General features: G+C 42.1%; 1 protein-coding gene across 1 annotated transcript in view; it reads right to left on the reverse strand.

Annotated features, from left to right (window-relative positions):
• The window catches only part of LOC106653314, a 95082-nt gene extending 83171 nt beyond the window's left edge, over positions 1-11911 (reverse strand). Inside the window, exon 1 of the mRNA XM_023463421.1 lies at positions 11278-11911. The gene's annotated coding sequence lies outside the window, so the exon portion shown is untranslated. The remainder of the gene's footprint in view (positions 1-11277) is intronic.
• Between the last annotated feature and the right edge of the window lie 4774 nt (positions 11912-16685).

Here is a 16685-nt window from a genome sequence, read left to right on the forward strand (position 1 = left end):
GAGCAATTAATCGAGCCGTCTTCAATAGAAATGTTAAAAGCTGCTCTGCTCCCAAGGAATCGAACTCCTGAACGCGTGTGCTACTGCAGTGCTGGCAAGCGTATCATACGTATAGCTGAGTCAATGAACTAACGTTAGAAATCCTGAGAGAGATTCCACGGATTCTTGCGGCCACGTAAAACATGGCGCCGTAATTCAATTGCTATCCTAGCTGCTGCTGCTGCTGTTCTCGCGAGCTTCCCCGCCCTCCCACCGCGCGACTTCATGAGCTCGACTTCAAACTTTGTTAGCGGCCTTGATCAAGTATGGACGAGGTCGGCGAAAGATAGCTATGCTTCTGCCCGCACGTATGCGAGAGGATCCACATTGAGGTGGCTCGCAGCCGCGCTCGAACAAACGTACCGTACGGTCGAGGAGCTGTCGTCGCCGTCGTCGTATTAATTTCTCTAATTACGTACGCAGAAGAAGTCCTCGATGTCGCTCCTTCATTCATCGAACAGATCCGAGGAACGATAATTAACAATCAGCTGTAGCTTTTATTTGAGACTTTGATTATCACGCAAAAAAATGCTCGCTGAATTTTTCAATAATTAACTTACATTTTCTTGGGTGAAAAAATGCATAAATACGACGAATTTTTTTTTCAAGAAAAGAAAATATGATGCACGTGGATCAACTCGGTCGCGAGCATAAATCATTTTCGGGGGGCAAAGAGAGTTTTCACATTTGGCGTCGTCAAAAATCCCATCTATCCCGCACCATCGGGCGTGTTACTACTACCCCGTGAGCAAGATTTACGAGGCAAAAATCGGAAAGGTGAATGCGCGCGACGGATTAAAACCGGAGGCTTTTTGCGCGCGCGCGCCTCAGACAACGGAGCGAAATTAATCAACTTGTGCGCAAGTTGCGCTGCAACCACATACAGAGAGGGTGACAAAAAAGTTTTGGCAATTCGCATATGTACTTTGGACCCTCGAAAGAGTAAACTTCTTACTTTGAAAATTGTCGAGTGATTGATCGCGTACACATACGAGAGAGAGGATTTTTTTTTATTCAATACGTATATAGAGAAAGTCCGTTGCAGATGTTGGCCCGAGGGCCGCTGCTGCGACTGGTGCAGTAGGCGACCGTGTACGGAAATTTGAATGTGTCTGGCCACCCATATACCTATATGTTAATCGAGAGAGAGAGGGAGCTCGAATGTCCGATTTTTTTTCAGTTTTTTTTTCTTGTTTTTTTTCGAGCGCTGTGGCCTATGCACAAGCCCTATATATGCAGTTCATTACTTTTAGGAGCACACAGGGAGCGAGAGAGAGAAAGCTACGATTTTGCTAGCTTTAGAGAAAAAAAATGTCATCGGAATTCTCTCCTATTCGCATGCTAGCCAAATTTCCTCGTAATCTTTTCTGTTGGGTGTTAAATTGAATCCCTCGCTGCAGGCCACTATCGCGCTCGGCCAATATAAATTTAATAAAATAAACGAATTTATTCTCGAATACGAATCACGCGAGGGGATGATCCATTTCGTTCCCACGATTTGTTTAAATTTTTATATGTAGCGAAAAGAGCCCTATCTTGGTTACAAATATTTATTCGTCAATTTCACGCACGCATCATTGTAGGGTACATAAAAATTATAAAAACACGGTTGCGCAGTTGAGCAATAAAGAAAAACCTTTATCCCGCGCGCGTAATAAAAGACACCGATCAAGTGTGCGCGAGGTGTGTGTGTGTACGTTCTATCGATTGACTTCTTCTTCGCTTCCGTTATAGAGACGCGCGGAGCTTTTTAAAGTTCTTCAAAAGCAGAGCGACAGCGGCAGCAGCAGCAGCAGACGACCGGCAGCTCGGCTTTGGTGAAAGAAGGAGGACTGCTGCGTTTTTCTACCTTCTTATCAGAGTCGAGCCTTTTTTTCCTTCTCCCACTATATACGTTTTATTCCCGAAGAGTACGTCAAGAGCATTGTGGAGGAAAAAAAAGTTACAACTGCTCCCGGAGGAAATCGAGTATACTTTTTCATACACACACGTACGTACGTACCGTCGTTTTCACGACTCGCGAACGACGCGGTACGAAGGAACTATGATTTCAATGCGATTTTCAATATAAATTTTTCGCCATCATATCTGCGCATCGATAAATTAGGTAAAGTGTAAAAATAGCGCGAGATAGAGCAGTCAAACCAATTTGATTATAGTCAGTTTAGCGTGTAATGCGTAGTGCAGTGTAGCAGCTAGCTCCAGTGCGAATTCGAGCAATTTAGAAAAAGTGTCGGAGTCGAGCTCGACTATAACAATGTAAAACTCGATGTGTGCTATTTCAGCGCACGCCTCGCTAAACTAATACCTCCGTCGCGCACCCGCACACAGTGGCTCGAACTTCACGTTGCGGAAAAATGATTTGTTTAACACGCGTACAAACTCGACCCAACGACCGATGCGAACAACGATCCCAGCTCGTAAACAAAGCGCGAAAATTAGTCGTTGTGTCAGACAAAATAGCAGCTGCCTCGCAACACACGCGTCAAGCCTCGCGAGAAAGTCTATAGCATGGCGCAGCAGCTATTTTCTATTTAAACAAAACAAATGGGTGGGCGGCTAAATCAAGCGCTCGCGCGACTACCAGTAGCTGGTAAAATATTTGAGCCCCGCGAGCCGTTATCGCGCGCGATGCTGTAAAAGTCATCAGGCTAATAGACTTTTGCCCGGCGCGGGCATCGAAAGCACCGATTAGATGTCGAGCTTTTTTATTTTGCGAAAAAGCCGGGCAAGCTTGCAGCGGCAGCGAGGGCAATTTCACGCGCCGGGCGCTTTTTTCCCCAGCCCGCGTAGTAATCCGGAAAACTAAACACAAGAGAGAGAGAGAGAGAGAGAGAGAGAGAGGAAAAGAGAGAGTAGAGCTTGCGACGCGGGGCTAAAACGTCACGACGACGGAAACACTTTATTTCCGAGTGTTGGTTTCCGCCGCGCGCGCACCGGTGTGCGGTGTGCGAGAAAGTGAGCTCTACCACTGTGGAATTAATGTGCGTGCGGATGCGTCGTGGTAGTAGTAGTACGTTGGCCGTTCGGAATGGAGCATGCGAGAGCTCTCGGCCGCGTGCGTGCGCGGTAAAAACGTGCTGCTGCGGATCGAGAGAGAGAGAGAGAGAGAAAAAGCAGCCGAGGACAATTCGCATTTGTTGCTGCTTCAGACAATATCTGCTGCTGCTGCTAGCGTAGACTTAATTGCTTGGAAAATGAATTTATTGCTCTGTTTTAATGGCCTCAAACGCGTGTAATTGAAATCGACAGAGAGAGAGAGAGAGAGAGAGAGAGAGAGAGAGAGAGAGAGAGAGAGAGAAAAGAGACTAGAGCAAAATAGCATACACTACCGATGTGTAATAGTTGAGCGCTGCGATGCGTGTACCGTGCCGCCGTGTGCGTTGGCTAGATACACGGCCAAAAAAAGTACGGCAAATAGTTGCAGTCGGCCAGCTAGACCATTATTAATGGTACATTCCGCGAAATATGAAAAACTGCCCGCGTGCCTAGGCTGGAAAAGAGCGAGTTGCTGAGTTGGAAAGCGTGTGTGTGCGTCCATTGATAAGGTTACTGGGTTATTTTGGAGGGGCCATTTGGATGGAAAAAAATTGCTGCCGTACATGTGTACGTACACACTGTACTGCACTGTGTATACATAGCTCACGTAGCTTTACACAGTCTCTGCTGCTGTGCTGGAAATGCGTGCCGCACTGTGTGCCCTCCGCTGCCGCCGCCATCCTTTCATGCTGCTTTGGAACAGTTCCAGAGATAACGCTATAATCTACCTCGGAGTATTGCATTGCCGAATTTTACTCTCTTCACGACGTACCATGTATAATAATATAATATATGTATTGTAATCTGTGATATCGATATGCATGAAATAATCATTGAGAGGCTTTTGAGAGTAAACAAAGTTTGGATTTTGGTTATAATGTTTGCTTTCGGAAGATGAATTTTCGGTTTTTATTCGTATGTTGTAAATATTCAACGCATTTGAAATGACCTAAAAATGACAATTCAACTGTTTCAAAAAAATTAGACCAATTTTCAATGGAATAAAGCACGAAATGACGAATTGAAGTTTTCGCCACTAGATGGGGAGTACTCCTTCAGCTGTAAATTTGCAAGTGCCAGAGTGAAAATAATTGTATATAAATTATAAGTCGAATGAAATTTATAAGTTGTACATAAATTATAGATCTCAATTTGTCGTCCGTGATGTTAGGCGTTACATTATTTAAGCCAATCTTCATCACTAGATGGCAAGTACCTGTATCTGTAAATCTACGAGTGGTACAGTGAAAATATTTGCATATAAGTCAGTCTGTGCGAGGTTTTAAAAAAAATGCATCATGCATTCAAATGGTTATAAAAACACGAATTTCATATCGTTAAATTTTCATGAAATAATTACAAAGACTCGAAGCATCACGTGTCCATAAGATTTCGTAAGTAATGTTCAACTTTATGGTCCAATTATCCAATAGGTCCGAATAACCATTTTTCTTTGCGATCGCTCACCGAATGAAAATTATTTCAACAATTAAGTCGTAACCCCCACAGATGTACATGCCCCTCTTTCGTGCACGTGGTCGGAATAATTAATTACTCTATACACACAGGCGCAATCAATGACCGGCCCGTTTTTCATCGTCGACTCGGGGAAAACTGCAATTTTCAATCGATAAACTCGAGCTTTCGACAGTTTCAGCAGTAACAGCGGCACATCCTCTTAGGTCGAATGCTCGCGCGGCGCGCCCGTGTCTCACTCCGTTTGAGTGCTTAACGTTGTTAGATCGAGCCCCGCGCTGCTACTGCTGGCACACTCCTAGGGAAGCTCTATAAGAGACAATCCTGCACTCGTATATATACCGTAGTTTTTTTTACGGCGCGATCGTGCGACGACTCGACTCGACTCGTTGACTCGGGGGCGCAAAAAAAGTCGCTCTCTCTCTCTCTCTCTCTCTCTCTGTTCGTCGCGCAGAAACGAATCCGAAAAGTTTTTAATTAAAAAGTGCCGCTGCTCATTTGAGCGGACTGTATATATAGTGGATAAGCGAGTTAACAAAAAAAAGGAAGAAACTCCTTTACGTAACGTACAGCAGATTCATCCTTGTTTACACAGCATAATCATAAATACGTATAGCACACACATATCTTGCGCAGTTGTAATAGTACGTTAGATCGTCGTCGTCGGCAAAACTTATTTCAACTACGGGAAAATACGTTGATTCATCCGCGCGCGGTCCGTAAGCCAAGTTATATATGTGAGTATGGAACACACACACATACACACAGCTACGTTTACTAATGCTGCTGCTAGGCGAGCTTTTGCCGTGCAGAAACGTAAAATTTTGGCCAACGTCAGTCGTATTTACTCGCGCAACTATGCAACTCTCATATACTTATATATAATTCGTATTATTTCTAGCGTTCTCATTGTGCAATCGTTGAATAGGTTCATGTACGCGCGCACACGCGAGTACAACAAACAAAAGACCGTAATGATCCTCACCCTTTCAGCGCGCTAGGCGGGGGTTGTGGGCAGCATCGACGACGTCGATCGTGCTCGCAATTGCAATTTAAGCTTCCGTATATTGCTTGGCAAATAATACTAGGAGAAAAAAAAATGAAAGGAAAAATGCAAGAACCACCTGTAAAACAATCTCTGCTGCTGGCTGGACAGCAGCCAGTATAACAAGGCTGTCAGTCGCCTTCTAAAGCCGACGTATCGGCGCGAGGGCCACTAACTATCGTTATACGTGCGTCGCTTTGTGCTGCTACTGCTGCTGTGGTGATAGAACAATAAACATGCCACCGCACACGGCGGCCACTGGCGAGTCTCTCTTGCATCGCGTCGTTATGGCAACGTAGAAATTAGAGAGAAGAGACGAGCCTCGAATGGAAAGGCTTTCGTCTTATAACGCGCGGCTAATCACGCGGATTATACACACTTCCTTTAAGCTGTGGTAGAAAGAAAACATCGATGGTTTCGAGAGTTGACGCGAAATCTTTCAATAGTTCATATTTTACGTGGTGCGTTGTTGCGCCTCGCCATTTTTCGATTTCTAACAGCATCGATTGACGCGTCGCGATTCGAGTGTCTCTCAAACACGTGTGAAAATCGTATTTCATCTGCGCGCGTATCGAGGGAAAAGCGAGGCTATACGCTTTGGAGAATATGAATAGATAACGCGCGCAGCGAGACCCAGTTACATATTTTTCGCAGGCTCCACAAGGAGCTAGCTGTATAATATAAGGAGGGATATCGTCGAAGCTCGACTGCTTGGGACTCGTGCGGCTGAAGAGAGGAGGTGACGGCTCGTGAGAAAGCTCACGTGCGCGCGTGCGACGCTATTTTGGCTGCCGCTGCTTTTCTTCGAGTTTCGGAGAAGAGAAAAAAAAACCTCGAAAGAGCTGTAGCGTCCAGCGCGCATAAGTATATAGCAGCGGCAGGCGGAAAAAGAAAGAAAAAAGTTTGAAAACTCGGTGCAACTGAAGACGCTGCGCCTCGCTTCGCTCAAGTCGTCAAGAGCAGCGGCAGCAGCAGCAGCATGTGCGCGCGGAGCTAAATGCAAGCCACGTACGGCCGACCCGAAAATGCACCAAGGCAGTGTGTGTACGTACATACATACACTACTAACCGACAAAACTTTTGCCTCGTCTGTATACGCCTACGGCACGTTTTGTTTCCAGCTCCGCCGTTGCTCGCACCTCCCTTGCAGCTGCGAGCTTTATATACTTGGCACACATGCCGTATAGCTGTGCGCCAGTGGCTTGCCTATATAACTACTACCGTAGTGGTGCGCCAGACCAGATCCTAAATAATACATGTTTATATGTAAAAACGACCTGCGCTTGGCAATACCGAAACCGCCCCAAGTACACACGTTGAATTTCCTCTCTCTCTCTCTCTCTATTTCTCTTATCTATAAAAGCCTCGTCGGATCACACGCAAAATAATTTCTCCCTGTCAAAGTGGTAAATAAAATTCCAAGCGCGTATAAAGCACGCTATTTTTCGAATAGACGACTGTACACAGTGCATTACGTACACGCGTAATAATAAGCCGGAGATTCTCTCGCACACAGTCGTGGTACATATAATATACAAAGTGCGGCGAGAGGAAATGAAATCGGAGAATTCGCGCTACTCTCCGATTTTCCACGCTACGCACACAATGACTCGTGCACGAGCTGACGGTGTTTAAACTTAAGCAGCGAAGCCCGCGCCTCGTCATCGCCGCCGAGAGCTGATATAGCCGTCATCGAGCTTTTGTGTAATCGAAGCCACTCTATACTATAAGTATATAGAGGAATTGCGTCGTCTCTGTCGCCGTCGTCGTCGTCGTCGTCGTCGTTGGATTAATCTTGGCAGGCAAGCGGCGGCTCGTACGAAATGCGCCGCGCGACGCCGTGCACACACCGTTATAGCCGGAAACTTTTTCCCTGTCTTCTTCTTCCTCCTCCTCTTCCTCCTCCTCCTCTCCTCTATACACTCTTTTTTTTGTGATTTGCTCCCTGCAGGCGCGGCAGCGGCGGTGGCGATGGCGGCGCTACGACGAACCTTTTTTTTTTTTAATGCGGCTTAATGTAATTGATGTGTTGAGGGATTAAACGCGGTAGGAGTCAAGAGAAAAAGTTGATAAATTTAGGTCACACGGCTTGGAGCGTATAGAGAGGCTGTGCTACTCGCGCCACACGCAGCGCAGCGTCGATTTCTCTGTATATATACTGACAAATCGATCGAAATTTTCCGTGATGTGTGCCGAGTTACGGCGAAGCGATATAAGAGTATCTTTATTAGTGACTCGGAGATATTGCAGCTAGATGGTCGGTTTGATATGATAGATATTTCTATATAAATTGCTATGGGGTAACTTGAATTGCTATACGATTTGAAATTATGGACCGACGCCATCTAAGGGTACAATTAGCTCCTGTTTCTAAGATATTGATAACTATGTCCTCGACTCTGACGAAATCTATTGTAACGACGTGAATTATCTCAGTCGTAATCATACAAAATCCAATATGATTATTATAGGATGAAATTTGAGATAAAAAAAAATTTATGCTTGCCTCTCCACCACTAGATGGCGAGTATCTTTGAGCACAAATCTGCAAGTAGTGATGTGAACATAATTGTATAAGTCAATAATAATTGTATAATCAAAATAGCAATGTCCCTTCAATTTGTCTGGACTATTCGCAAAGAAAATTCATAAAGAATATAAATCTCGATGCATATAAAAGTTTCGGTCCGATATTGCGATCTTGGCGATCGTTCGGACATCCCCGAGGGACCGCACCCTATATGCAGCGCGAGCGGCGCATCAACAACTTATAATCATCATAATTCCTTCGACTGCACTGCAGGAACTTTAGCGGCCGAATGCATGCATGTCCGCGTCTATGTACGACTTATACTACTACTACTACTACTTTTGCTCGAACTTTGTTTTTCGCGCGCGCGCGCGTCGTCTCGCACTCTTACGCGTTCGATCGACGAAGTAGTAGCAGCAGCAGCTCAGCAAGTTTTACGAATAATTTAACGCCATAAATTTCTTAAAAGGCGCACCGCCGCCCTGCACGCGCGCGCGCGCACCGATTAATTCAAAACACACGGCAGTTTTGGGGCACTGAGAGAAAAGGAGATATAATTCATGTTGCACGAGACACAAAGCAGTTTTTTTTTCTTTACTTCTCGAAGATTCTTCGTCGATGCTCTGAAAAATGAAGTTTCAACGAGCAAAATAACTTCGAAACTCAACTCTTGTGTGTATCGAGTTACGTGCTTGCTTTTACGAGAGGTACACCGTTAAAAATTTTTACAGTACAGACATTTTTTTACGTAGGTAAATGCACAAAAATGGAGAACGCGAATTTTCGCTTCTTTTCAAAAACATGCTTGTACTTATACTATTATTTTCACTTTGGCACTAGCAGATTTACAGATGAAGGTGTACTCGCCATCTAGTGGTCAAGGCTGGTATTAATTAAAAATTAAATTTTCATACAGTTTTTTGTTTCAATAGTACTCGCAACTCGGAAATAATTACAAAAATGTACACGCATAACTTGGAACTGGAAAATCACGCCCGCGCACAAGCCTGGATGTAAGGATCAAGGGCACATAGCTCGTAAGTAGCTCTGAATGCGATCAATCAGTTGCAATGAGCAATAACCAATTTGATGCGGCTGTGGGTTGACGGTCGTCGTGTGTACATCAATCAGCTGCGCGAGGATTCCCCAATCAAGCCGAACCAGCAGCAAGCAGCAACAGCACATCGCGACGCGCAATCGAATCATCGCGTATGCAGCCTCCGAGAGAGATGCAGCAGCAGCCACGTCTATCTCCGTGCAGCTCCTTCTCTCTCCAGCTGCGTCTCGTCAGTTTGCGTTGCTTTGCGCAATCCGCAGCGAGCCTAGAGGCTAGTCACGCCGGAGCAAGCACAATATATAGGCACGCAGCAGCCTTACTATAGTATGTATAGAAGATATAGCCCAGCTAGTGCATCGACCTCTCTTCTCTCTCTGTAGGACGATATTTTCACTACACACACCAGGCCAAGATAAATGCTGATAATCCGAGTTGGCCCAGCTACGATTCTCCAGGCCGACGCCGACGCTCGGCTCGGAGCAGCTGAAGGGTGAAGTTGCACACCTATCCTACCTACCCTCCTGCATGCGTCACGCGTCTAGCCTGTATACTTATCACGGCCGAATGCACTCAGCTCGCTCGTGTCCGACCATTACGAGGGTATAAATATTGCATAAACTGGTGTTGGAGTACACGAGTATTATCTAAGCGCCACGCATTTAATTTCACATTTGATGTAGAGAAAGCCGAGCAAAACCGCGGGAAAAGGATGATAGATTCTCTGCGAGATTGTAAATTCCATCCTTGTTGGTGTACTTTGCGTTGAGCTCTTTGACATGTTTTATGAAACGAAGCTGTTTGTACTCTTTTAAAAATATCTCATTTACATATAGTTTATATTTAAGAAATTTTAAAATCACCCCAACAAAAATAAATCCAAAAAATTTCGTCGTTACGCGAAAAAGTTGCCAACTTATTACATATAGCCGGTTCAAAATTTACCCAGCGAACTCTCGCTGGGCACAGGTATACGTGCATCGCAGTTTTAAACTTTGATAATTACCCTCCTACAATTGACAAGGTCACACCACTCTAATTATCGTGTTCACTTGTGTTTCGGGAGCGAGCACAGCATAGAGAGAGCAATTCTACACACATATATATAAATTACAAACGAGTTACTCTCTCTCTCTCTATCTCTCTCCAACTCTTCAACTTAACGCACACATGCTGCTATACGTGCGGAGAATGTGTGCCATTTGACGTGCTACCCTACACCGTGTGTATAGTAGTTCGCAGAGCTCTGCTCGGCGCGTTGCTGCTCGCGACGGCGTTACGCAACTTGCGGTTTGATTCCTGCCACCTGAAACTCGACGTTTTGTGTGTGCACATGTCCCCTGTGCTACACCCCCACCGAAAACTATACTCGCAGTTGCATACGCGACCGCCGAATATAATGTCTAATTCATCGATTCGAATTTGAAACATTTTTACGCGCTTATAAGTTATTGCATGCGAAATGTCGTAGTCGTGTTTTGCGATGTTCGAGCTCGCTCGTGCCGTTTCAGCAGCTTTTAAATAATTCATGCATTTCGAGATATATAAAATGTGAAATTTTCGGAGAGGACGATTATGTATGTATTTGTGAATTTTTCGAAACGTTCGTTGCAGTTGAGAGAAAAATTTTTTTATGCAATTTAATTTCTTTCGGCAGATTTAGAAATTGAAATGTCAAAATGCGCGATTGGCATTTCGGACGTGATGATATAATAATCCGACAAGCTACTATCGGTGTCGATCTGTATCGTGTCAGAGTTGGCAAAGGATAGGTAATGCATCATACCGTGAAAATACAAAAAAATATGTAAAGGGAATCGTGTAATAGTTAGAAATTTTTCAGCCGAGCTAATTTGTAACAGGCGTAGTCCTCCGAGAGATTTCTGACTCGTCGATTTTTCCCAGCAGCAGCAGCTGGCTCGAGAATCAAATAGCACCGGAGAAAGAGCATACTCTTTCTATATGGCACAATGCGACGATCTCTTGCCAATATATAACGACTAATTTGCGCGGAGAAAAGTTAAAAGAGCAACGATTTATTTTTTATTCGTTGACGTATCGTCACTTATTTTCTTTTGTTCGGGTAATACGTACCTTGCTGTAACCATGCGATCCAGCAGTCCTGATTAGGACCGATTTTCGATACCGGCGCGAGGCAAGCACGCCCAAGTCACTGATGATGATGTTGCCTTTTTTCACTTCATTTTTTTTTTTTTTTAAACAACAATTATAACCTAATAGGTAAATTTATAATGAAAACAATGTGAACGAAGGACACGTTGATTAATTGTAATCTCGTTCTGATTTCTTTAGTTATAACATGTTCACTATTCAATTATCACTATAAACAGCGTTGTTATCTATGTTAATAACTACTTTCTTTCATAAAATACACTCGATTAAACTTATTATGTTATAAGTCCGAAATGTCATCACTGTGTAAATTTGAAAAAAAAAATTTAATTCGCACCAATAATACGTGAAATAATTTTTATTTTTCAAACCTCACCAATATATTCAGTATAAACTTCGAAAATGTATGCCAGTCAAATTACGTTGACACTTTACACGAACGAGTTTGCAATTAAAAAAAAATAAAAAGGGAGGTAAAATCTGGCCAAAAAAACAACACTCGGGGCTGCACAGGCGAGGCGTGCACTCAACTATTACGGGCCGGTAAAAAGGTATATAGGCTGCAGTAGACGACACACGCGGCGGCGGCGGCCAGTTCGCAGGCTCACGCGCGCGGGCTACGAACGAGTACTGCCGCACTCGTCGTAGTCGGGGGTAGCAGCCCTCGAGATCCTCCGCATCCCTCCTCTCCTACTCTGCTGCTGCCTCCTACGCTTCTCGCGCTCTCTCACTCGCGAGCGCCGCTGCAGCAGCAGCCGAGCTTGTTGGCTCTCGCCAACGACAGAGAGATACGCTGCTGCTCTACTCACTGCAGTCGCCATCTCTCACGTTCTCATTTTCGCACGCGGCAGCAGCAGCAGCAGCTCTCGCCGTCGTTATAATTTTTTTCAACCCTAGTTTTCCTCTTTACGTGCGGCATTTCTTCTTCTTCTTTTTTTTTTTTTGCTTTGCGGCCGCTGCTGCTGCTGCTGCATCACTGCATGTGTGAATGAGTAGCTTGCTTAACATTTCTCGCTCTCTCCACTCCTTTTCATTCGAATGAAATGTGACAAATAATTTGAGACGAAAATAACATACACACACACGCGTGCGCGCGTTAAGTACACGTCCGCACACAAAGATGAATGAATTAGAAATTTCAAATGAAACGTTGTCATGTGCAAAACCTCAACGAAGCATGACCGAATTGTACACAGAGAGTAACGAAAAAAAAGCGAAAGAATTACGACAAAAAATGTAGAATATCAAATAGCTTGATTATTTGAAAATAAAAAAAAAGTACTTTACACTCGGCGTTGCATTTTTTTGCATGTTCATTTGCGTTAATCATGTTGGAGCGTGAATAGCAATCTACTTAATCTGAAATAATATAACTTGGTTTTAAAATATTCAGAATTTTACACTCTATAGTGCGAAATTTTAATATTATAAAAATAAAAATAAGCATTGGATTAGATAATTTTGTGTTGGAGAGCACGTAAAAATTAAAATAAATTATGCAAAAGAGGCCTTTTAAATAAAGAAAAATAATACATCAATTTTAAAGCAGCTATAAGCCCTTAATGAACTTTAAAATTTTGCAAATTTTGAGCTTTCAGATTAGATGAGAGTAATTTGCTTGACTATGTACTTGTAATATATGAACAAGGTAATTCCATGCTAAGCAAGAGATTATAAATCGACAATAATATTATTTTACAATTTTTTTTTACGTAACACACGTAGCAAAGCAAACGTAAATTTTTTACGCAAAATAATTTCGAGCATGAAAAATTCAAAACTTGGCATAGACAAGTGAATCATTCAACGTTATATTTTAGACTGACGTGAATTGCTACAACTGATGCTGTACTGACGCGAAAAAAACAAAAAAATACTCGGCACGACTCTCTGTAAAACTTTTACGAATGCCTACAGCAAAGTTAACCGAGCAAAACTGAAAGTAAAAAATCGAGTTAGTAAGGATTGTCTTTCGGTATCTTCTCCAAAACGATTTGCTTTTAGCTTCAGTAAAAATGTTATTTCATCTTCAAACGGCCCTTTTTTCTGTAATACATAAGTTATGAATGTTTTGATGTAATCTTCAGCTCTCAAGTCTCTTGCATCTTTTGTCGTAACGCTTCAACCAAGATATCCTGTCCCACACATACCCACACTCACACACAGTGTCGATAATATCCGCGAGCGTCACAAAGACCGCTACTTGGCATACGTGCCCTACTACTTCTTGGTAATATATAGCTGTGCTCGTGCGTTTGTGTACGATCTTCTAGCTTGCCTACTCGCGCGTCCCTTCCCTTCATTTTCCCTCTCGGTATAACCTTTGCGTCAGAGACGTGACGCGTGTTTCACGTTGATGCTGCAAAGGATTTTATGACCCGTACGGCGGCGCGCGTAAAACTTACCCGAGCCGTACCTATATAAACAGATTTATATAAATGTCCGCGAAGCGTAACAAAAATTTATGCCATTAATGTTTCACGATTCACGGTTGGTCAGAAACAAAAAATAAACATCGCTAAATATATACATTACTGAATGTCTAAAGATATTCAGCGATTAATTTTGATTTTGTACAAATCAGTTTAGTTTTTATCATAATTGCATTGTTCATATTTTATTCTCGTGGCTTCGGGCGTTTCACGCTGTTGCTTATTCGTGTAATCCGATACGTATACTTATTTGTGAAAGCTCGACGCATATACAGCTCGATCGAATGTTTTAACACGATGGATTTTATGTACCTTGTATAAATGTTCGATCATCGCTAAAGTGTTTTGGGATTAGCGATGTCCTTTGGGAATACCAAAGAAGTGACAATAAATCTATCTTGTTTTAACATCGGTGTAGATGTACGTACCGAGTTTTTTTTCAGAATGTAAATCTATGCTCTCTGACCAAGTCCTGCGAACGTAGCCATTAAAAAATTCAAGCCCCCTGCAAAATGTACCGTAAAGCTTTTGAGAACAAATCTCATTAGGCAATTTTAATACGAAAAATTTGAAATTCAAGAATCGCTGAAGGTCGTACGAAAGCTTGGGCAAAGTTTATGAGCCAACTTTAACAACGGCTTTTCGGAGAGAAAATTTAGGCATTCGTTTTTTATTAATTTCAAACGGATCCGTGACGTGAGACATTTTGAGTTGCGAAATAAAAAAATGAAAAAAATTTCCAGACTGCAGGTGGATGATACGTACACGACTTATAACGAGTTTGACTTGAGAAACGATCGAAGAAATGCATCTAAATTTACAAAATGTTATTTGTAACCATCCGACATTCGAATAACATCAGTGAAAAAAACAAACTTTAAAATAGTTTATCCGTGTTCACTTAGAAGATGAATTATCTTCACCTCTTGCTCATAAATACTCGTGTACAATACTACATATCATGTTATTTCTATCAGAAAATCCATTTTGAAAATTATTATCAAGGGGGGAAATAGATTTTGTTCCGTAAAAAATTTTCTTAACGGATACTCTCATTATCATAGAAACAATGAAATCAAAACATGCTTACAAAAATCGAAATAAGTTATTATTTTTATCTTTGAATATCTATAGCAAATCTATACATAAATCGATTGTTAATTTCTGCTTTAAAATCTGTAATCAGGACGGCTGTATCATAGCAAACACGCTAGCACTTCTGAAAGCTTCTTGAAAGCATTTGGAAGCTTCCGAGAAAGTTTGGGAATCTACCAGTAAGCGTTTATGGAAGCTTTTAACCCGTTTCGGGTCAAATCGACGAAATTTCCCACATTTTTTCCGGTGCTATAAAATTTGTGAAAAAAATATATGATAAATGATTGAATAGACATTTCTAACGCGAAATTTTATGAACTTTCCGAATCCGGTGTCAGAATTTTCAAAAGAGTCGAAGAGCCCAAGTTATGAACAATTAAACAACAAAAAACACAATTTTTTTGGAAAAAATTTTGATTTGACCTAAATTTTCGAATCAAAAGAGACTTGATCCGTAGGGCTAACACACATTTTTTGCGTCCATGGGGTATCGACGTAAAAGTTCCATAGTTACAATATCGAAATTCAAAATGGTGGACAACAAAATGGCGCATTGTAAAAAAAACCATGTATAAACTTGATACATTTCTTTATATACTAACCAAGCACCTAGGAAAAAAACTTTACCTAGAAAAAGTTCTTAGAATTGTTCAAAAAAGACAGCTGAATTTAAAAAATCTTAAAAATTTCAGACTTTTATAACGTATAACAATTTTTCGTTTAGTTCTGCCTTGGCTTGCAGTTCAATTTTTTAAATAATATCCGAATGAATTATTCAAGTAATAGCGAGCTGGGTCACGTAGGTTACTGCTTTGGTTTGCAGTACTATTGTTTAAATAATATCTGATTGAATTATTTAAGTAATAGCGAGCTGGGTCGCGAAAGTTACTGCTTAGGATTGAAGTTTAATTTTTTCATGCAATAGTATGACGAAAAATGTCTTTTTTTACACTGCGTGCGCGAAACGCGGGTTTTCTAACCTTAAAGCGTCAGAAAACCCTAGTTTCTCGCAAGCAGAGTTAAAAAATATCGTTTGCAACTAGTCCGCGAGGAAGTTGACTCACCCAGGAGTCTTTGCACCCTCGCTACGCTCGGGTGAAAACAACTCCTGGATGAGTTAACTGCTTCGCGCATTTGTTACAAAATATACTATAACAATACATTTTTACCTTTTTACTGTTGTACTTGTATGACTCATTTTTCATTATTTTTCTCAAATATAGTCTCTTGAAGCTAGAGTTACATGAAAAATATGCCAAGTACAGAGGGCCCAGGTAAAACAAAGTTATTCCAGTATCACAACATTCTCTTGACATTGTATAAATGTGTGTAGTTACACCTATGTAGCGCAAGATGGGTAAAAGTGACGAAAAGTGTACAGCGAAAGAAAAATATTTCACCTCGTTGGGCGAAAAATACTTGAAACTCGTATGATTAAATCTTCATACGAGTACTGTACAGGGAAAATGAAAATATTTTCGTCAGCGCAAATTTTTTCCGAGTCAAGTTCAATAAACTTTTTGACATCAGCTCGTCATGAAACATTCTTCAATTATATATTTTTGAAGCGCGTGTGAAAAATTCGTATAAACAAATTAGATGTCGCGTTGATGGAAGTAATTTTGCGAGATTTCGTAAATTCCCAGGTACATTGCGCGTGTGTACGCGGCAAACAAAGGGCAAGCCAGTCTCTTGAAATAAATATGCAAATTAAACTTACTAAAGAGCTAAAGCAGAGAGCTGTATACAGCGCTCGGAGCTATGCGACAAAGGAAAGTTTCGTAGCGCGCAAAGAAGAAAAACGAAGGGAAGCGCGCGCGCGGACAAAAAGAATAACAGCAG

This window comes from Trichogramma pretiosum, unplaced genomic scaffold, assembly GCF_000599845.2.
Source record: "Trichogramma pretiosum strain Unisexual culture from Peru unplaced genomic scaffold, Tpre_2.0 scaffold162, whole genome shotgun sequence".
Taxonomy (NCBI): Eukaryota; Metazoa; Arthropoda; class Insecta; order Hymenoptera; family Trichogrammatidae; genus Trichogramma; species Trichogramma pretiosum.